Source organism: Calliphora vicina, chromosome 5, assembly GCF_958450345.1.
Source record: "Calliphora vicina chromosome 5, idCalVici1.1, whole genome shotgun sequence".
Lineage (NCBI taxonomy): Eukaryota > Metazoa > Arthropoda > Insecta > Diptera > Calliphoridae > Calliphora > Calliphora vicina.
Genome location: NC_088784.1, coordinates 86,162,065 through 86,180,602, shown reverse-complemented (window position 1 = coordinate 86,180,602; position 18,538 = coordinate 86,162,065). Strand labels below are relative to the sequence as shown.

Sequence of the window (18,538 nt, the reverse complement as noted above, 5' to 3'; positions counted from 1 at the left end):
CTTTGAACACAGGATATTAAACCAAAACATGTTCCTTGCACAAAGGATATCTCAAAAAAGGTGTCTTCCATTTTCTAAAGATTTTCTTCATTTATAAGCCATTTTATGGTTACATTCAGATTGGGAACATCTCGAGATAATTAACTTTAAATGTACATATGTCCTTTCGAATCGCAGATCTCAATCTCATAGAAATCCTTTCGGAGATTGTAGATCGAAAAATACGAACTCAATATGATACCACGATGAAAGCTTTATCACATTAACGGGGAAAGGTGTGGACTCAAAACTTCAAAACTACTTCTTTCTAAATAGTTTTTAGCAGGTATTGCAACATGTGGAATAGCGTTGTCACGATGGAATATTACATATTCTGGGTGTTTTTCGGCTAGCTTCAGCGAATCAGTTAAGTTCGGCACAGGTTTTCAGAAGCTCATAATAGGTAGGTCCCTTTTGCTTTTGCTCCCACCAAATACAAAGAATTACGCAATGTATATTTGGCTTTGGAGTCGAAATACTTTTATAACAACACATTTTGCTGAAGCACATCCAAGATCCTTCATGAAAGTTCTCAAAACTGAATGCAATATTACGTTTCTAACAAACTTCATACTAAAATCGCGGGTGCTCTTCAAAAAAATTAAACATTTACAAATACAAATGTTGTAGTATAAAAAAGCATCTCTGTATAATTTCTTTTAAACTTAAATCGATTAGTGAAACAATCACCCCTACCGCGAATCAAAATTTCACATGAACTTTGTTCACGTGAAAAAATTCCCCATGTTGTGACATTTTTAGATGGAATTTTGTAAACATTTGTTTTATTTATATATAGAGAATTAACTTACAATTAAAATTATAAGTTAATTGAATAATAACAGCAATAGCATCAAAGGCCTTCAGCTTTTGTAAACAATAATCAGCTTTTACGAACAAAATCAACTAATGAACAGTTCATAGGAATATCACAATATCAATTTTCACTTCGAGGGAAATGGATATTTTATGGTAACAAAATTGCACATGTTATTGCCGATAGATTATAATTATTGAGCTAAATTCAAAAATAGTTTTAAAAACCTTTCATCTCTTCTAAAATTCGTATAGCGATTAAAATGTTTCCTAAAACTAAAGTAATAGACAATACTGTGTTGCAATAGAGAATTATTTTTTCAATTAAATTTACTTAAAAATTTATGTTTATTCCCACCACCAAAAAAGATTTTGTCATTTCGGACCAAAAATTATATATAATCTGGGTCCTCATAAGGTTCTAAGATGTTCTAGCTATGTCCGTCCGTCTGTCTGTCTGTTGAAAACACAATTGCGGGCAAACAAAAGAAGCTAGCTGGCTGAAACTTTACACAAATAATCTCTGTTGATAAGGTTTGTTTGGTCCATGATTTCACCTAGTCCCCCCGGAATACTGATTGAGCAGTCATAGATATGTTGGTTATGTACTCTCAGTAGTTCCTGAGTGCTGGATACGCGTTCATCAGCGAGGGCTCATTCATTCGTGGTCGATTGGTCAGTGGATCGCACAACACACTACAGAGAAAATTCGTTTTTCAGCCGTACCGTCCGTATGTGGAATAATCTTCCTGTCGAAGTATTTCCTGTCCCTTTCAATGCAGGCAAATTCAAATCAAATGTCCACAAACACTACTCCCTCTATCCTCCTTTCCATAACCTATTTTCCTAGTTCCAACACAATGCATTGCATGATAAGTGATGGTCTAAGCAAAAAAAAAATATACTTTTTTATTTAAACTTTAAAATCTACGATTCATTACCTTTAATATGAGATCAAACATGATAACAGCTGTAAAGTTATTAACAGTTTTACTTTAGGTATTTTGCGTACATCTGTTGAAAAATATAAATATAAACTGTGAACCTATAAAGACCAAACTAAAGCGAATTTCTAAATTCTGGAGAACTTTAAATTTTGCATGGCCATGTAAAGGTTTACAAATTCATTATTTTTTATTGAAATTTTTAGTTTTGTCCCTTCATACTCATGAAATACTAAAAAAAATACAAATTTCTTAAGAAGTTTTGAAGGATTTTGATCTATTAATTTAGAATATTTGGTAAAGTTGCCATTGCATTGTCAGCCACTGTATATACTTCCATAATAGCTTCATAGAAGTAGCTTTTAAATTTCAGCAACATTTAAATCAGTAATTTTAATATGATTCCTTTACATTATAGATAATTTCAAAATCCAATATCTTGCTATGGTTATTGCGGTAAATGTTTTAATAAATAATAAAAATATTAAACATTAAAATAAACTAAATTTCATTCATTTAATTTTAATTAAAAGTTAGTCTACGTATAGAACTTTCTGCCTTACGATACGATAACAAATAATTCCTGAAATTTAAAGCAATTAAAATTATATTTAATCAGTTTTCATATGCATTACTACAATGATGTGATAATTTAATTTTAAAGTCTTAATAACTAAGTAGTAAATATCTATACTAAATGTATTTTGTGTTGGGGGTTTAACCGAATATTGTTACAGCAAACCAACATAGACTTACTTACAATACTTGTGCCGAAATCCATTTATCGGCCGTTAGCATATTGTTATTGTGGCTATAATTGTAGGAATAAACCGTCACTACAATAGCCCACCTCCATTGTATTTTACAATCATTTTTAATTGAGATAAGGATACAAAATATGTATGTATGGAGAAAACAGGATGTGTAGCACACACACATTAACAATGAAATAAACGTACAAACATACTTATACAGGATATTTGCAACCAAACACAGAAAGACAATTACTACAAACAATGCTGCACATAAATACACCCATCTACTTATGGAATACCTGCACACACAGATATAGCTAAGAGGGTGGTCTGAAAAAGTCTTTCATATCTCATTAATTATGCAATATTAATATTTTGCTACTGATCATGCACAAAAAAGTGGAAACTTTTCGAAATATTCAATAGGTCTAATCAAAATACTGTTACGAAATTGTACTTGAATTCAAATATAACGATTTTAAGGGCTGATTTAAAAGTAGCATAATGTTTTCAAATAACAGTGATGTAATAGCAAACTGTAACATATCTGTGGGCATCATTAAATAAATGCTTTCAGTTGATTTGATCGTAAGTTGGCAACGCTGTATTCGAATTCGAATATTCAGTTAAAGAACATTGTAGAAAGTACACCACAGTATGTATTAGTACGCCATGTATGTATTAGTAAGATCTAGAATATTCGAATTTTGACAGTTAAAGAACAATCTAGAGTGCAGATGGCAGTGTTATAAATAGTGGCAGAGGTTGCAGTCGTGAGTGAGTTTATCAGAGACGCTTTTCGAATAAACATCAACTGAGTGCCTTAAAGTTTGTTGTGTTTTTCAAGTAAACTCGTGTACATTATAAATTGTGTCTGTATTTCTGCGAATTTACAAACGTGTATAAAAAACATTGAGTGACTATTTAATTCTGTTGTTGTTGTACATTTTAAATAAATAAAGAGTTGTTACAATTTTCAAACTACTAAACGGCTTTTATTTGCAATCAAAAGTATCCGGTTTATTTAAAGGAAATAAACCAAACGTTTTGAAAAGGTTAAAACGTAACAATACTATGGTCACGAAATAAATCCTTCAAAGTTCTACGACTTCCTCAAATACAATTCACCAGATATTCGATAATATCTAGTTATTTTGTATGTGAAGTTCCATGTCCACTATTAATAACCCGCCCATTTTCAGACCAAAGACAAAGTTTAAAGAATTTTGCAATTTTAGTTAACCAGTGATGAGAAATTAATTTATACAAAGTTCCAATAATTTTACGGTTACAGTTCTCCATATACGAAATTAATTATTTACTTTCATTAGTATTATATTAGTGGGCGTGGAATCTAACGCTCACTAAGCCGACCATTTTCAGCCAATTTATGTAAAATGATAAGTGAGCTATTCCGGCAAAGTTTGATGAATCTTGCAATTATGGTTCTCGAGTTGTTTAGAAATTACTATATATTTACTTTGTTTGGTAGATGACTCCCCCTGTTCTGATTCCTCTCATTTTGTATGCAGTGATAAGAAATTGATTCGTATGAAGTTTGAAGACTCGCAATTGTAGTTCTCAAGATATTAGAAAATACAATTTACTTTTCATGGGAGGCGCCTCGTCCACTAAACCAATCCCGCCCATTTTCAGCCAGACTATGTCAAATTATAAGAGAGATATTCGGACAAAGTTTGAAGATTATCGTAATTATAGTTCTCAAAATATTTAGAAAATATCTATTTACTTTGTATGGGAAGTGAATCACCCCCAGTTCCGATCCCTCCCATTTTTCATTGAACTTCATGCAGTGATAAGAAGTTGATTCATATGAAGTTTGAAGACTTTCACAATTATAGTACTCCAGATATTCGAAAATAACTATTTACTTTGGTGTGATAGGTGCCACGCCCACTAATACAATCGTTCCCATTTTCAGACAAACTCTTTTTTACCATTGTTTTTTCCCCAACATATGAATTCTGAGCCAAAAGAACTGCTCATCTTTTGAGGACAAGAACGAATCAAGTCAATATCGGATACTCTGTTCCATAGTGAAGCGTATTCCACAGAGAGCGTTCTGCATCGATCGAAACAAACAGTATTCTGGACTATAAGCCGAGTGAGGCAAAACTTCCCAACCACTTCATTCTAAATAGTTTTTAACAGGTATTGCATACTGTGGCCGATCGTTGTCATGATGGAATATTACGGTTTCATGTCTGGCCGCATATGCTGGACGTTTTTCGGCAAATGTTCGCTTCAAACGAATCAGATGTGTTCTGTACAGGTTCCTTGTAGTGGTCCGGTCAGATTTCAGCATCTCATGATATACAGATCATTACCTAGAAGCCAGGGATATTTGGCTTTGGTGTCGATTCCGGGCGGTCAAACCTGGCTTCACATACAATCACTTACGCTTCGGGTTATTGTAATGGATCCATTTTTGATCGAAACTAATGATTCGGTGCACAAATTATCTTTCAAGGTCTTTCGGCTTCAATTCGTATGGTACCCAATTTATCTGCTTTTGGAAGAATCCTGCTGCTCGCAAACGTTTCGAAATTGCTGCTTGAGTAGCTCGTAATGATTTTTCAAGCTCCAGTTGAGTTTTACAATAATCTTCATGAAGTAATGCCTCCAATTGAGGAATGAGGAAAAAGTCTTTGACTTTAAGAAAGCTGATTATTCCAAATTAAATCACCTACTCTCAACGGAAAATTGGTTCGAAATTAATCCTAATAACAATTTAAGTCCCCATAACATTGATCTAATTCTAAATCAATTTTATGATGGCTTATTTAAATGTTTTAAATCATCTATTCCAATGATGAAGAAAACAATTCATAATGGTCCTCCTTGGAACACCACGCAGCTTACAAGTTTAAAAAATTTGGAAAATAAACATTATAAAAAATACAGGAAATCTGGTCTATCAGCTGATTACGCGAGATATTCAGTATCCTGAATTGCCCTTAACATACTTATTTAACGCATCACTTTCCAATGGTTATTTTCCTGATTTCTGGAAAAAATCATATATTATTCCTTTGTTGAAATCCGGAAGCAGATCCAATATTTCTAATTATAGAGGTATAGCTAAATTGAGTGTTATTCCCAAACTTTTTGAGAAAATAGTAACTGAAACATTATCACATCAAGTTGCATTTAGAAAAGGTTGTTCAGCTACCACTTGGTCATAAAACTTTTTTCGCTGCCTTGGCGATATTTGTTTTCCGTGTCAAAATTACCTCTTCCGAACTGCACAAACCATCTCTTGCACTTTGAAACCGATTAAACATATTCACCATAAGCTTCGGTAAACAATCGGTGTGCAAAATAAATCAAACAAACTTCCCGCACATGACGCTTTGTTGGCACAAAATTCGACATTTTCGAAACAAAAAAAACGTTGTAGTTTACACTACAATGTTCAATAACTAAGTGAGAATAAATTGTAATCATACCTTTACTTTAATCAAGGTTAGATCATTGTAAAAAATCAGAAAAAATAAATCAAAACCACCCCATTCCAAGGCTTTTTTGTGGAATGGGGTGGTTAGTTTATTAACCACCGTGGCTGTTGGCATTAAAATTAATTATGATACAAATATTCGTAGCGTATATAGCTAATCATTTTGACTAAATTTGACCAAACAAACGAAATAGCAAAGAAACATTGAATTCGGTGAACAATAAACACTCTGTGATATTTTTTATTGAATGCGTGAAAGTCTCTTAGAAATACTGCGGTTTACAATATCTTCAAATTAATATATTAATCTAACCAGAGCACACTGACGCAATAGTTTTGCATAAACATAAACGATGACTTCAAAAAATTTTATTGTTTAGCAAAATGACAATAGATGCTAAGAAACTATGTTTTAAAGACTATAGAAAAGTGACCACTAAATCGCAAAGAGTTAATTAAATCTGTGGTTTCTAAACTACTGGTCAGATTGCAAAATTATATACAAACAATTCGAGGACAAAAGCTTACAGAAAATTAAAGTTTTGTCGAGGTAGTCAGGCTTGTTTTTCTCAAAAATCGTATTTCTTTGCAAATTTGTTTAGACCCTTCAAACAATACCTTTCAGCTATCGAAAGGACTTTTTGGATAGTCCACGTATTAAGTTATTAATATATAAGTACATTTACAAACACTTGCAACCATCCACAAAGTACAATATATTTGTGTGTGTGTTAATGTGTTTATGGTGCAACATGCGGATACACGTACACAAACTCATTTATACGTTTATCAAACGAGACATAATTATATGTTGCTGTTTGCCTCCAATGTTCTAACAATGACTTCCTTTGTTTAACAAAATTAATGAATAATTTTTTCTTGTTTTTTTATTTTTTGCTATCCTCATTTAGTTTTAGTTTTTTCTTGCTATCTCAACAATACTGAATGGAGATCGTAACTTTTGTTTTTGTATAAAACTACTAAATAGAAACAAAAAACAAATACACACAATGACGACAAAACGACCAATATGTTTACAAAAGGAAAATCTCGTAGCCAGCCAAACAAACGGACAGACGGACGGACGGAGAGACAGACATACTAAAAGACCGGGGTACAACGATAAGACGGAAAAAAAGTATCTACATTTATTTAGTTGTGTATGGGTATCATTATCTAAAACAACTTAACATATTCATTTATGTGTATTTACTTGTTGTTATTGTATTAATGCAGCACTTGCCTTTATATTCCCTCAAAACACATTGTCTACATCTCTTTTTTATTTATTATCATCGTTTTTTCTTCTTTTTTTTGGTCTTGTCGCTGCTGTCATAAAAACAGCCAGCACAAGAACACAGATATACTCACACAAAACACCCAAAACATATTCAAATTCATTTAATGGCGCCAATGTTAATCCAATATATTTTTACTGTTCAATAACAGGGCCCCTAGAGTTTTTCCAACAGCTGTAAATGCTATGTTAAATAGAGAGTAATAGTAATTTTCTTAACAGTTTAAAATCTCTAGCATGATTTTTATATTTAAGATTATTTTTGTATCACTGTTAAAGTGCTGATAACATTTTCGAACACTGTTAACATTGGAATAATGGAAGTCGAGCATACTGCAACAGTTTGTTTTTGAATTGAAATGTTAAATAAAAAAAAACTTAAACAATTTATTAAAATAGTAACACTATCTATATATCAATCTAGATTAATTTCAATAATTTCAGCCAGTGAAATGCGCATAGGAACTAGCTTATCCCCCAACAATAAATGTCAGTGAATTTATCAATAATATAACTCTTGATAATTTCAGTTTGGGATTTTGTTTTCATAACTAAATCTCCTTAGATAAACTTTTGTATAAAAAGAACAAATAAATTTATAATAGGAACCACTGGTGGTATGAGTGATTTCTAAATGTATGGATTAATTCACATTTTCCCTAAGTGAACAACAAGTTGTATGAGCAATATTTATTTCAAAATATAGCGACTTTCGCAGTAGACCAATTTTTGTATTTCAACATATTTCCTCATTCATTTGATTACAGGGAAAGATAAGGTAGCCGAATCTATATAATAAAAGAGTAACGTTACTGACAGCCCAAACGACTGAATCCTTATATCTTCAAAACTAATAAAGATACAAAAAAACTTAAAATTGACTGGTACTTCACTTAAAAAATAAGCTGACAGGTATTTGGTACTTTTTCGAAATTCGAACGTTTAGGGGGTAAAAACGGTAAAGATACAAAAAATCATAAAATTGCATGTTACTCCATTTAAAAAAGATGACAGATATTTGGTACTTTTTTAAAATTCGACCCTTTAGGTAAGAAAATGGGTAACAGCTATATTTTAGTACTTTTTTGGCAACTAATGTATGTTTTAATTCAGTTAGCATAGAATCAAATTTTAAATTGCATTCTTTACTTATCAAAAAAATAACAAACATGAATTTGGTAGTTTTTGGAAATTCGAACGCTTAAGGGATAAAAATTGGGTTAATTTTTGGTACTTTTTCCATAAAATATGTTTCTCTTTAAATTGACGTAGATTGACATAGAACTAAAACAGTTTTTTCAAAATAACTCAAAATTTTGAGGCTGTTTCAAAATCTATGAAAACGGTTTTAGTACGTCCTCACCTAGGCCTACAACCCCATTAGATCACTTTTCAAGTTCTGACAAAAAGTGTCATTTTGTAGCAGAGTGTAGTGAACCTAGAAACATTAAATTAGATACAGGAAGTGTTTCTAAATATGTGACAATCCACAAGCAGTGATTTAATGGTACTTTTTATCCTTCGAACGGTATTTTGTGAAAAAAGTAAAAAAAGTTTTTGATTTTGGAAAAAAAAAATTAATTTTTTTATATTTTTTTTCGAAAGATTGAAGAAATAGCTATCTAAACTATTTGGGAAACATTTTGCTTCGCGAACTAAAAAAAAAGTACTTTTTCTAGTCAAATAATCGTCAAATTCCCCTTATTTTTCAGCATATTTAGTAAAGTTTTTGCTGGGATAGTACGATTTATTACAAGTTATTAAGGCCTTAAAAATTGTTTAAAACCTCCAGTCAGGAATTTGCAATTGTAGCTAAAAAGTACATCATTTCAAAGTAATTCATTTTAACAGGGCTTAAGATTAATAAAAATGTTGTAATACCAATGTAAATATGTAAAAAAAAATTAGATTTAGGTAAACAAAATATGCTCTTTATCGAAAGGTAGACAAACCATTTGTTGTCAGTCCCTTTTCAAACATATAATTCTACATACAAAATACATATACATTACATGGAATAATGTTTTAACATGTCCATATGTTTAGCATGTAATTTTTAGCGGCGAAATTTTTGAGGCCTTCAGCTATAAGGCCTTCTGTAAGACCTTCCTAGGCCTTTTTTTAGATCCAGTACTCATGCTCGCTTGCCTTCTCAGGAAGACCTTATGGAAGGCCTACCTGCTCCCTTCTTTTTATTGGTACAAAAAAAGTACAAGCACAAAATACCGTTAAAAAAATCACATTCCAAAGACAAAACAACAAACACAAAATAAAATGCAAAAAGTGAAAAGAAAAAAGAAGTAAACTTAAAATAGTTTTGCTTAAATTCTTTGACAACGCGGTTGTGAGTTGTGTGAATTTTTTACGAGTTTTTATTATAAACAAATTAAAATAATTTGTAATATGTTTAATTTTTAAAGGTAATTATTAAAATTACCTTTAGAAATGACAGTTTTTTAAATAATTGTGACAGCTATTCAAATAATATACAAAAGGCCTGATAACAAGCCTGTGAAGAAGGCCTACTACCAGGCCTGTTGAAGAAGGCCTTCTATCAGGCCTGTTGAAGAAGGCCTTGGCTGGCTAGGACATCGTGTGTAAAAAATATATGAGTATGGAATGGAGCAATGAGGCCTTGTGTCTGATAAATAAGGCCTTCCAGAAGGCCTGCTTACTACTTCTTTTCGCCGCTGGGAAACTATAGTTTTAATTTAACCCCAGTACCTTCAAACACTAATATTTTACCACATTATTAAACTGAAAAAAAAGACAATAACAGAAAATAGAGAGCAACATTTTGCTAACATTAACATGAATACTTAACATTTTCTAGCATGCGTTTTATTCTATAAAACAACTCATCCAAAAAGGTGGCAAAATTTACAATATTCATACTCAATTTTCTCACAAAATTTAAGCATAAATTTGCTCTTAAATTTACAGTTAATCTCTCAAAGTTGCAAAAGTGTGGTGTGTAGAGAAATGTGTGTACAAGTGGAAATGTGAATAAATGTATTTGTTTGTGTAAGTATGTGGCTGTGTGCAAAGGCTCGTTATCGTTTCGCTGAGCTAAGCCGAATGTGTAAATTTGCTAAAGTTAAGGGAAAAAAATTGAGTAAAATAAAAGAAATTTACACTAAAGAAGCAGTGAATATGGGTAAACAGAATGTGTCGGTTATTGTCGTTTTCGTCTTTTAAACATTCGTTGTCAATTTGTTTTTCTTGTTTTTGTTGTTTTAAATATATATTTTATACTCCTTTGTTTGTTTGCTCGTTTAGCTGGTTCTCTGGTGCGTTGTGTTGTGAGTCTACATAAAAAGTATTTAACCTTCAGTCATTCATTCATTTCTACATACGAGTAGTAAGTATGTTTGGTTTCAAATATTTGTGTAATGTTAACCTCTTCAAGGATATTTTACTGGCACTAACACATGTACGTGTGGTTTTCATGTTGTTTGTAGGTTTGAATGGTTGGTTGGTTAGTTGGTTGGCTGGATGGTTGGTCTCTTGTTAATATTTTGTATTTTTGTTTTTCACTTAATTTTTGTGCTTGTGTTGTTTTTCTTATTTTTAATATGTTTTACGTGCATTTGTATGTTTTTGCTCCTCTTACATGGGTATGTGTCATGTGATGGGTTTTTTCTCATCTTGTTCTTAATGTAAAGTACAAATGTATGGGTTGGAAAAATCATGTGTGTACATTTGTAACTTAAATTCTTGTGTATAGATACATACGAGGGCAATGTTTCCCTTTAATTGCAATTGAACTACATAGATTAGTTATACTTACAGATGTAGGTATGTGCTGGTTATTCTGCATTGATGCTGAATCATGAAATTTCACTATGACAACTTCACACATGCATGCCGGTCTATTGTTTTATTAAAAAAGCACTTTTTGTATGACCCCAAACTTTTAAAATCATAAAAAACCTTGTCAAGTTCAATAATGCTGATCAGAATTAGATTTTTGAAGAAAGAAATCTTGGATTTTTTGTGGAATTTTGTTCATGTTTTTGTTGTGTAAAAGTGTAAAAAAATCAGAGTGTATAAGCATATACACCATTATTTTTTTATTGCATAATAAGAATTTACATTACTGATTTTATATGTGGTCAAAATTTGGTTAAATTCTACTTCCACAAAGTGGGTCAAAAGATCAATTGAAATATTACTTTTGTTCTAGATGTCTACTAACACAAAAATTTTAAACACTATTATTTCGAAATGGCAATAAAATTATACACAATTGTTTTAGTAAGGGGACGTTATTAGAAAGTTTAACTTACTAATACCCATTTTAAAAAATTTTCACAATTTTTCATACATTTTTTTAACGGCAAAAAATATTGTGTTTATACCTGATTTTTGCCTTAATAACGTAATTAATATTTTATTGAGGATTTTTTAAGAATAAAATTGATTTTAACCCTTTAGTGTACTTTTGATTTTTTTAAATTTAAAAAATAACTTGAATGATTCAGTTTAATTAATTATAAAAAACATTAAAATTAGCACCATTCATATTGTGTATATTTTTCGTGATTTCAAAAGTTGAGTGTCATTTTAAACCCAAGTTTCATTAAGGGTTAATTTCCATTTTTTATGTTATTATAAATACAAGACTTCATATTATATTTTTCTGAAGTTTCGTCAAAATCGCCCGAAAAATATATAACATTTCGCTATCTTTTCATTAGAAATTCCAAATATTTTAACTTTGACCTTCACGATTTAAGGTTTAACATTTTCCAATATTAGTAAAACTTTCTGATTATATTTAGAATAAGCTGGACTATAATATTATGAATAGGTTTTATTTAAAATTCATAACAGTAAGGAAATTGAGCTCATTCGCCAAAATATAGCCAAATTATTTGTTTTTCTGGAAAATTGCTAAATTTAAATTGCAGGTACGGAAAAACTATAGGAGATATTTTCATAATTTGTTCATATTTTTATTTCCTAATATATTCTCAATAAACCTCAAATGAGATGATTAAAAATTCTGAAATTTGTTAAACAAAATTTTTAAAAAATTGAAAATGGAGTTATGAAACGGCCGTCAAAAAAATTAGATCTTCATAATTTCTTCATATTTTTATTCCCTATTATATTCTTAATTTATCCCAAATGAGATGATCAAAAAATTCTAAAATTTTTTAAACAAAATATTTTATAAATTAGAAAATGTAGTTTTGAAACTCTTTAAAAAAATTCAATTTGTTTGGTCATACCTGCGAATAGGTTAACGGTATCCTACGAAGCCAAAAACTCATATATAAGTAAATATGGATATATTTTAATTAAAAATTAGATTTTATTTTAATATTTCCCAAAATATGTTAATTTTGTTCCTAAATTTCTTGTTCTAAGTACTGAGATCGAAAAAATCTTAATATAATAAAAATGAAACCACTAAACCTACAGTTTTGATTATTTTTTTTTATTTGATTGAAATTATTATTACAACTTACAAAAAATATTATTTTTATAGCTCTAATCAATAGTGAGGAAATTATGAACCTTTTCCGGAAACCCGTCCATTAATATTTTTATAGAGATTTCTGTCACTTTGTTCTTCATTTAAAATCTTCACACTTTTGGACACCTTTTTTGCGCTCTTCAATTCTCTTTTAACAAGAGCTCAATATCTCTCTACTGGCCTTAGCTCCAAGCGGTTTGGAGGATTTGCCTCTCTTGGTACAAATACCACATTATTGTTCTTGTATCACTCAAGGCCTTGACAGGATGCCAAATCAGGCCAGAAATAAGTGGACACATTAGAAGTCTTATGAATGGAAGCATCCGCTTTAGTAAACAATCCTTGATGTAAATTTCGGTATTTATAGAGCCCTTTGTAACAAATGTTTGGCTGCAACTGCAAATTATTTGCCATACCAAAATATTTTTGGGAAAATTGTCTGCTTTTGGGCCCTAAGCTTTTCTACACCATTCCCTCAGCAAAAATAAAAATATTAACCCGGAAGCTGCGAAAAAATTTCCAGAAACATACGCTTCGTCATCCATTATGCTGCAGCTATATTTTTTTAAATAAAATTTGTCTTCAATTTCCGTGAACCTTGTATGATTTTAAACCTTTATTGGCTTTAACTTTTCGTACCAAATAGTCCGAGTACTGAGCTAACCGTACTGCTTTTCTACCGGATGTGTTGGGAGCTCCTTTGAAAATGGTTTCTATTTATTGACTTTAGAAACATCATGTGGACTTATTCCTTCTAGCTTAACCAGGTTTTCTATCAACGGACAAGTTCTCCCGATACTGTTTAATAACATTGAAATCAGTCTGACGGCAGACCTTTGATTGTTTGGCCAACTTTTTGTAGGACCAAGTTGGGTTTTGTTGAAAATATTTAATAATTTTAGTACGCCCTTTTTTCTCGTCACTCATTTTAAATCAGATTTACAGCAAATGAACATAATTGACATTAAAAAAAGTTAATCTAAAAATTACTTTAGATTAAAAGTTTTAAGGACAAATGTGTGTTAAGGTTTTTTCGATCTCACTTCTTAGATAGCTAAGTCGATATAGTCATATCCGCCTGTCTGTCTGTATGTATGTATGTTGAAATCATACAATAACTTACATACATGATTCAGACATCAATATATACGATATCAGTTGCTATTTAACCGAATTGGGCTGAGATATAAGAAAAAACCAGGAAATCGTAGATTTTTGACCTATTTTTGATCTATATCTGGATTACTAAGTCATTAATATATACAATATGGATATATAATGATATATATTTAAAAGACCTTTGCAACGGCGTATAATACACCATAGTAATTCGGACCTACAATGGGTCAAAATCAGGAAAAATATTTTTTAACCCGAATTTTACTTCACCAAAAAATAAGCTTTTGTCATAAAATTTTTATACCCTCCACCAACACAAGTGGTGAATAAGGGTATATATAAGTTTGTCATTCTGTGTGTAACATTGAGAAATATTCATCTGAGACCCAACAAAGAAATTCTAAGTCAATTGAGCAATGTCCGTCTGTCTGTCCGTCTGTCTGTCCGTCTGTGTGTCTGTGTAAAACAGGCTCACTTCTAAAATACGCAAACAAAATTGGTAGACTTGCAAAAAATATGTTTATTGTTGTCCTAAGCTGTTTGGTATTGAAAATCAGCAAAATCGGTTCAGTAGAACCAGAGTTATGAGACAACCTAAAAAAAAATTGACAATTTTAACATATTTTTGGTTATTTGTGTAAATATATAAACTATATTGCAGATAATACCATAAAACTTTACACACGTTATTTTTATAATAAAAGCACTAAAGGTAGGGTCACACATGACAAATATTTGAAGAAAAAGACGTAACCACTAAATAAAATACATTTGAATTCTTTTATTTATTTCAAAAACTTATTTTACTTAGGATGATTCAAAACCAAAAATTTAGTTTTAATTTATTTGATGCTGTTTGAACTTACAAAACAATTGTAACAGTAAACACGTCAAATAAATTTGTGGTAAAAAAAGTGGTTAAGCTTTTTTGAGCAAATATTTGCCATGTGTGACCCTACTTTAACTCTAGTGAAAATTATAAGAATCGGTTCATGATTTCTCATAGCCCCCATACAAATTTCTTCCCGAAAAATGGTTCTATGGTCTATAAATGCCTTCAGTATCCATACAAAATTCAGCAACAATAAGTTTCGAGCTAAAAGAAATCACAACACTAAATTTTTTGTGGATCGGTCCATATTTGACCATAATCACCTAAATTAGCACAAATATCTTATAAATATCGCTATTAAGTTGAAAAAAAAAATGTATTTAAAACTGTTTTTCACTAATAAATTAAAAAAAAAATAATTTTTTTAAAGAAAATTTAAAAAAAAAAAATTCGATTCGAGGCAAATGAGGATTAAAAACGCAAAGTTTAACAATTGGGTGAGCTTGGGGACTGATTTAAAATTTAAGAATTTCAAGGAATTTTAGTTTTTGGTCAGAAATTTGTAAAATTTTTTTCTTTAAAACCAAAATCGTAAGGATTTTTATAGGTTTGATTCACAATTTTGTGATAGAACTTTACAAATTTACCTCGTACATATACTTATTATACGAATATATACATATATAATTTTATTTGCACATTTGTGTGTAAATATGCTTTAAAATGTCTTTTAGTGTTAAAACTTGTAAAGAACAAGAAATTAAACAAATACGTCAATGCTTGTTTTGTCTGTTATCTTAGCAAACAAATTGCTATTTTTGTTATTTTGCTGATTTTTATATATATTTTTTTTTTGTATGTTGTTGCTATTTTGCTCTAAAGCCTCTTATATACACACATATATATGTATGAATTTGTAAAATATTCCACACATTTAATATACAACTTTCATATGTATCGTAGCTGGATGTGCTCAGTTGATGTAACAAGAATGTGTGCCACAGTTGTCATGTAAAACTGTAAAATGCCACATTTAAAATGCAATACACATGATTATTCTTATAAAATGTTACACAATGAAATACTCGTACATTTATTCACTATGAAAGTAAATTTATTTTACTTTTTGCTCGAAAGAGTAAATAGAAAATAAAAAAAACACGACATGATTTTAACTACTATTTGAACAATGTAATAAAATGTACTTGACATCATTTGACATAGAAACATTTTATAATTCCTTTAATAACAAATAATAATTGGTCATTTACAGGAGATTTATACAAATGTATAAAAGCTGTATGGCTGGCATGTAATATGTGACAAATAAACAGGAATATTAAAAGGATTATAAATTTAATGACCTTAGAAATGTTTTTTCATGGTGTATTTTGTCATTGTAAAACAAATTGAAATGTGAAATTTCAATAAATGCTGTTATATTTTTCAGGTGTTAAATTAGTTTTTAATTTGAAGCAAAATGTAATTTTCTTATATTACATTATTAAGTCAACTTTGACTTAGCTAGGCTCACTGTGTGTATTATATGTAACTATCTGTTATTCATATATTGAAAGCACAACTCCTTGTCTATCTAGCCATTACGTTTTATTGCATTTAGCCCAATATTTTAGAAGTTATGAGCTTCTAAACATTTATTTTCTGAGGTGACTAGGCAGCGTATACTTATTATGTAATTCATACAAATAAATAAATATCAATCATACGACACCTAGCATTTTGTATATGAATTTTAAGGTTGGTTACCGATTCGAAACGATTAAAAGGTTAGGGTAAAGCTAATTATAATAATTTCGATTTCGGTATTTTAGCGGTTACGGTAATTGCATTTGATATTATTTCGGTTATATTTTAATGATAACGGTAATTTCATCATGAATTAAATTTACAAAAATTTAAAATGAAGTTAATAAAGTAAACTTAAATCAAAAATTTGTATTTTTATAATTAAAATTATTTTTAGGATATCGGTAAAAGTAATTACAGTTATTTCGTTAACGGTAGCTTAGCGGTAACGGTAGTTGATTTGAAAGGGTATTTTAATGGTAACAGCAGCTTAGCTGGTAGCCAACCTTCATTAATTATTTCATATGTTAAAAAAGGATATAAAAACTGTATTAAATGAAAACAAGTAGGAGAGCTGTATTAGGTTATGCCGAGTCTTCTATACCCTTCACCAAATTATAGTTTAAAATAAAAAAAAAATAATATCTTTAGGTAACCAAAATTTAAAAAAAAAATTATTTAAAAATTTTTGATTTTTCTTTTAAATTTTTAACAAAAATTTTTTTTAGTGAAAAAAATGTTTTTTAATTCCTTTTTTATTAGTGAACAAAATTTTTTGACAAACATTTTTTTTTGGAATAAAAAATTCGAGTTTAAAAATAAATTGTAGGATTGACTTATTTTTATATTTTTTTGCAAAGGTCTTTGAAATGTCTATCATTAGATATCCATATTGTCTATATTAATGATTTAGTAATCCAGATATAGGTAAAAAATAGGTCAAAAATCTATGTTGTTCTGGTTTTATATCTCAGTCATTTAAATAGCAACTGAACCGGGTCTATAGCGGATATATTGATGTATGAATCGTATATGTAAGTTATTTGGGAGCTACAGATCCAGAATTTATATACTTTGTAGGGTCGCAAATGAAAAATGTAGAAATTACAAAGGGAATGACAAACTTATATATACCCTTGCCCCTCATGATGAAGGGTATAATTAGATCACAATTTTAAAATTATTGAACTTGAAATATAATTTTTTTTTTGTTTTTGTTAAAAACATTTATAAATTTAATATGACGTTTTCAATTCATTGATGTTTGACTAAATAAGGTAACTTAAAGAGAAGTTATGAACTTGGAAATGCTGACCGTTACTTCAATAATACATAAAATAAAAATTGCATTTAACTTCTTTAGATTTTAAATTCATTAACAATTTTTGAAAACTTAAATTCTCTTGTATCTCCTTAACAAGTTTCATTTTAATCAGACTTATAGTTTAAAGGTTCTGCATATATTTACATTTATATTAATAATAAAATTCTAAATTCATACAAATTAATTAAACATTCATACAGTTCATACAAATTAATTAAACACATTATATAAAATTTGAGTTATTCAGGATAACTGCATGTTTTCGTTTGAAATCTCTTTTAGAAATAAACTCAAAGCTTAAATTCTCTTCTATCTTCGTAGCAAGTTTCATTCAAATCGAACAAATTGTTTAGCAGTTCTGCACATGTTAACATTCATATTAATAGTAATACTCCGGAACGTATGATTATTATTTAATTCATACAAATTAATTAAAATCAATCATACGCCCCCAAGTATTTTTAAGCGTTTTCAAGATAAAATAGTTTGTAAAATTGACAATTTAAAAAAAAAATCCAATAAAACTTTTAAAACCTTAAAGCCTGGTTAAATTATATTAGCTATCTGGCAATTCAATATATAAATTCATACAAATTAATTTAAAACAATCATATGCCCCCAAGTATTTTTAAGCATTTTGAAGATAAAATATTTTGTAAAACTGACAATATCTAAAAAAAATTCCAATATAACTTTAAAAAGCTTAAAGGCAGGTCAAATTATATTGGTAATCTGACAATGTAATTCAAGTTATTAAAAAACCTAGCAAATATATAAAATTTGACTTACTCAGGAATCCGTGTTGAAATCCCTGAAAGCTTAAAGCTTAAATTCTCTTCTATCTGCACAGCAAATTTCATTC

At 29.7% G+C, this 18,538-nt stretch overlaps 1 protein-coding gene across 1 annotated transcript in view; it reads left to right on the top strand.

Moving 5' to 3' along the window:
* TppII (Tripeptidyl-peptidase II) overlaps positions 1-18,538 on the top strand; it is a 286,875-nt gene that overhangs the window by 223,870 nt on the left and 44,467 nt on the right. The gene's annotated exons all lie outside the window — the stretch shown is intronic.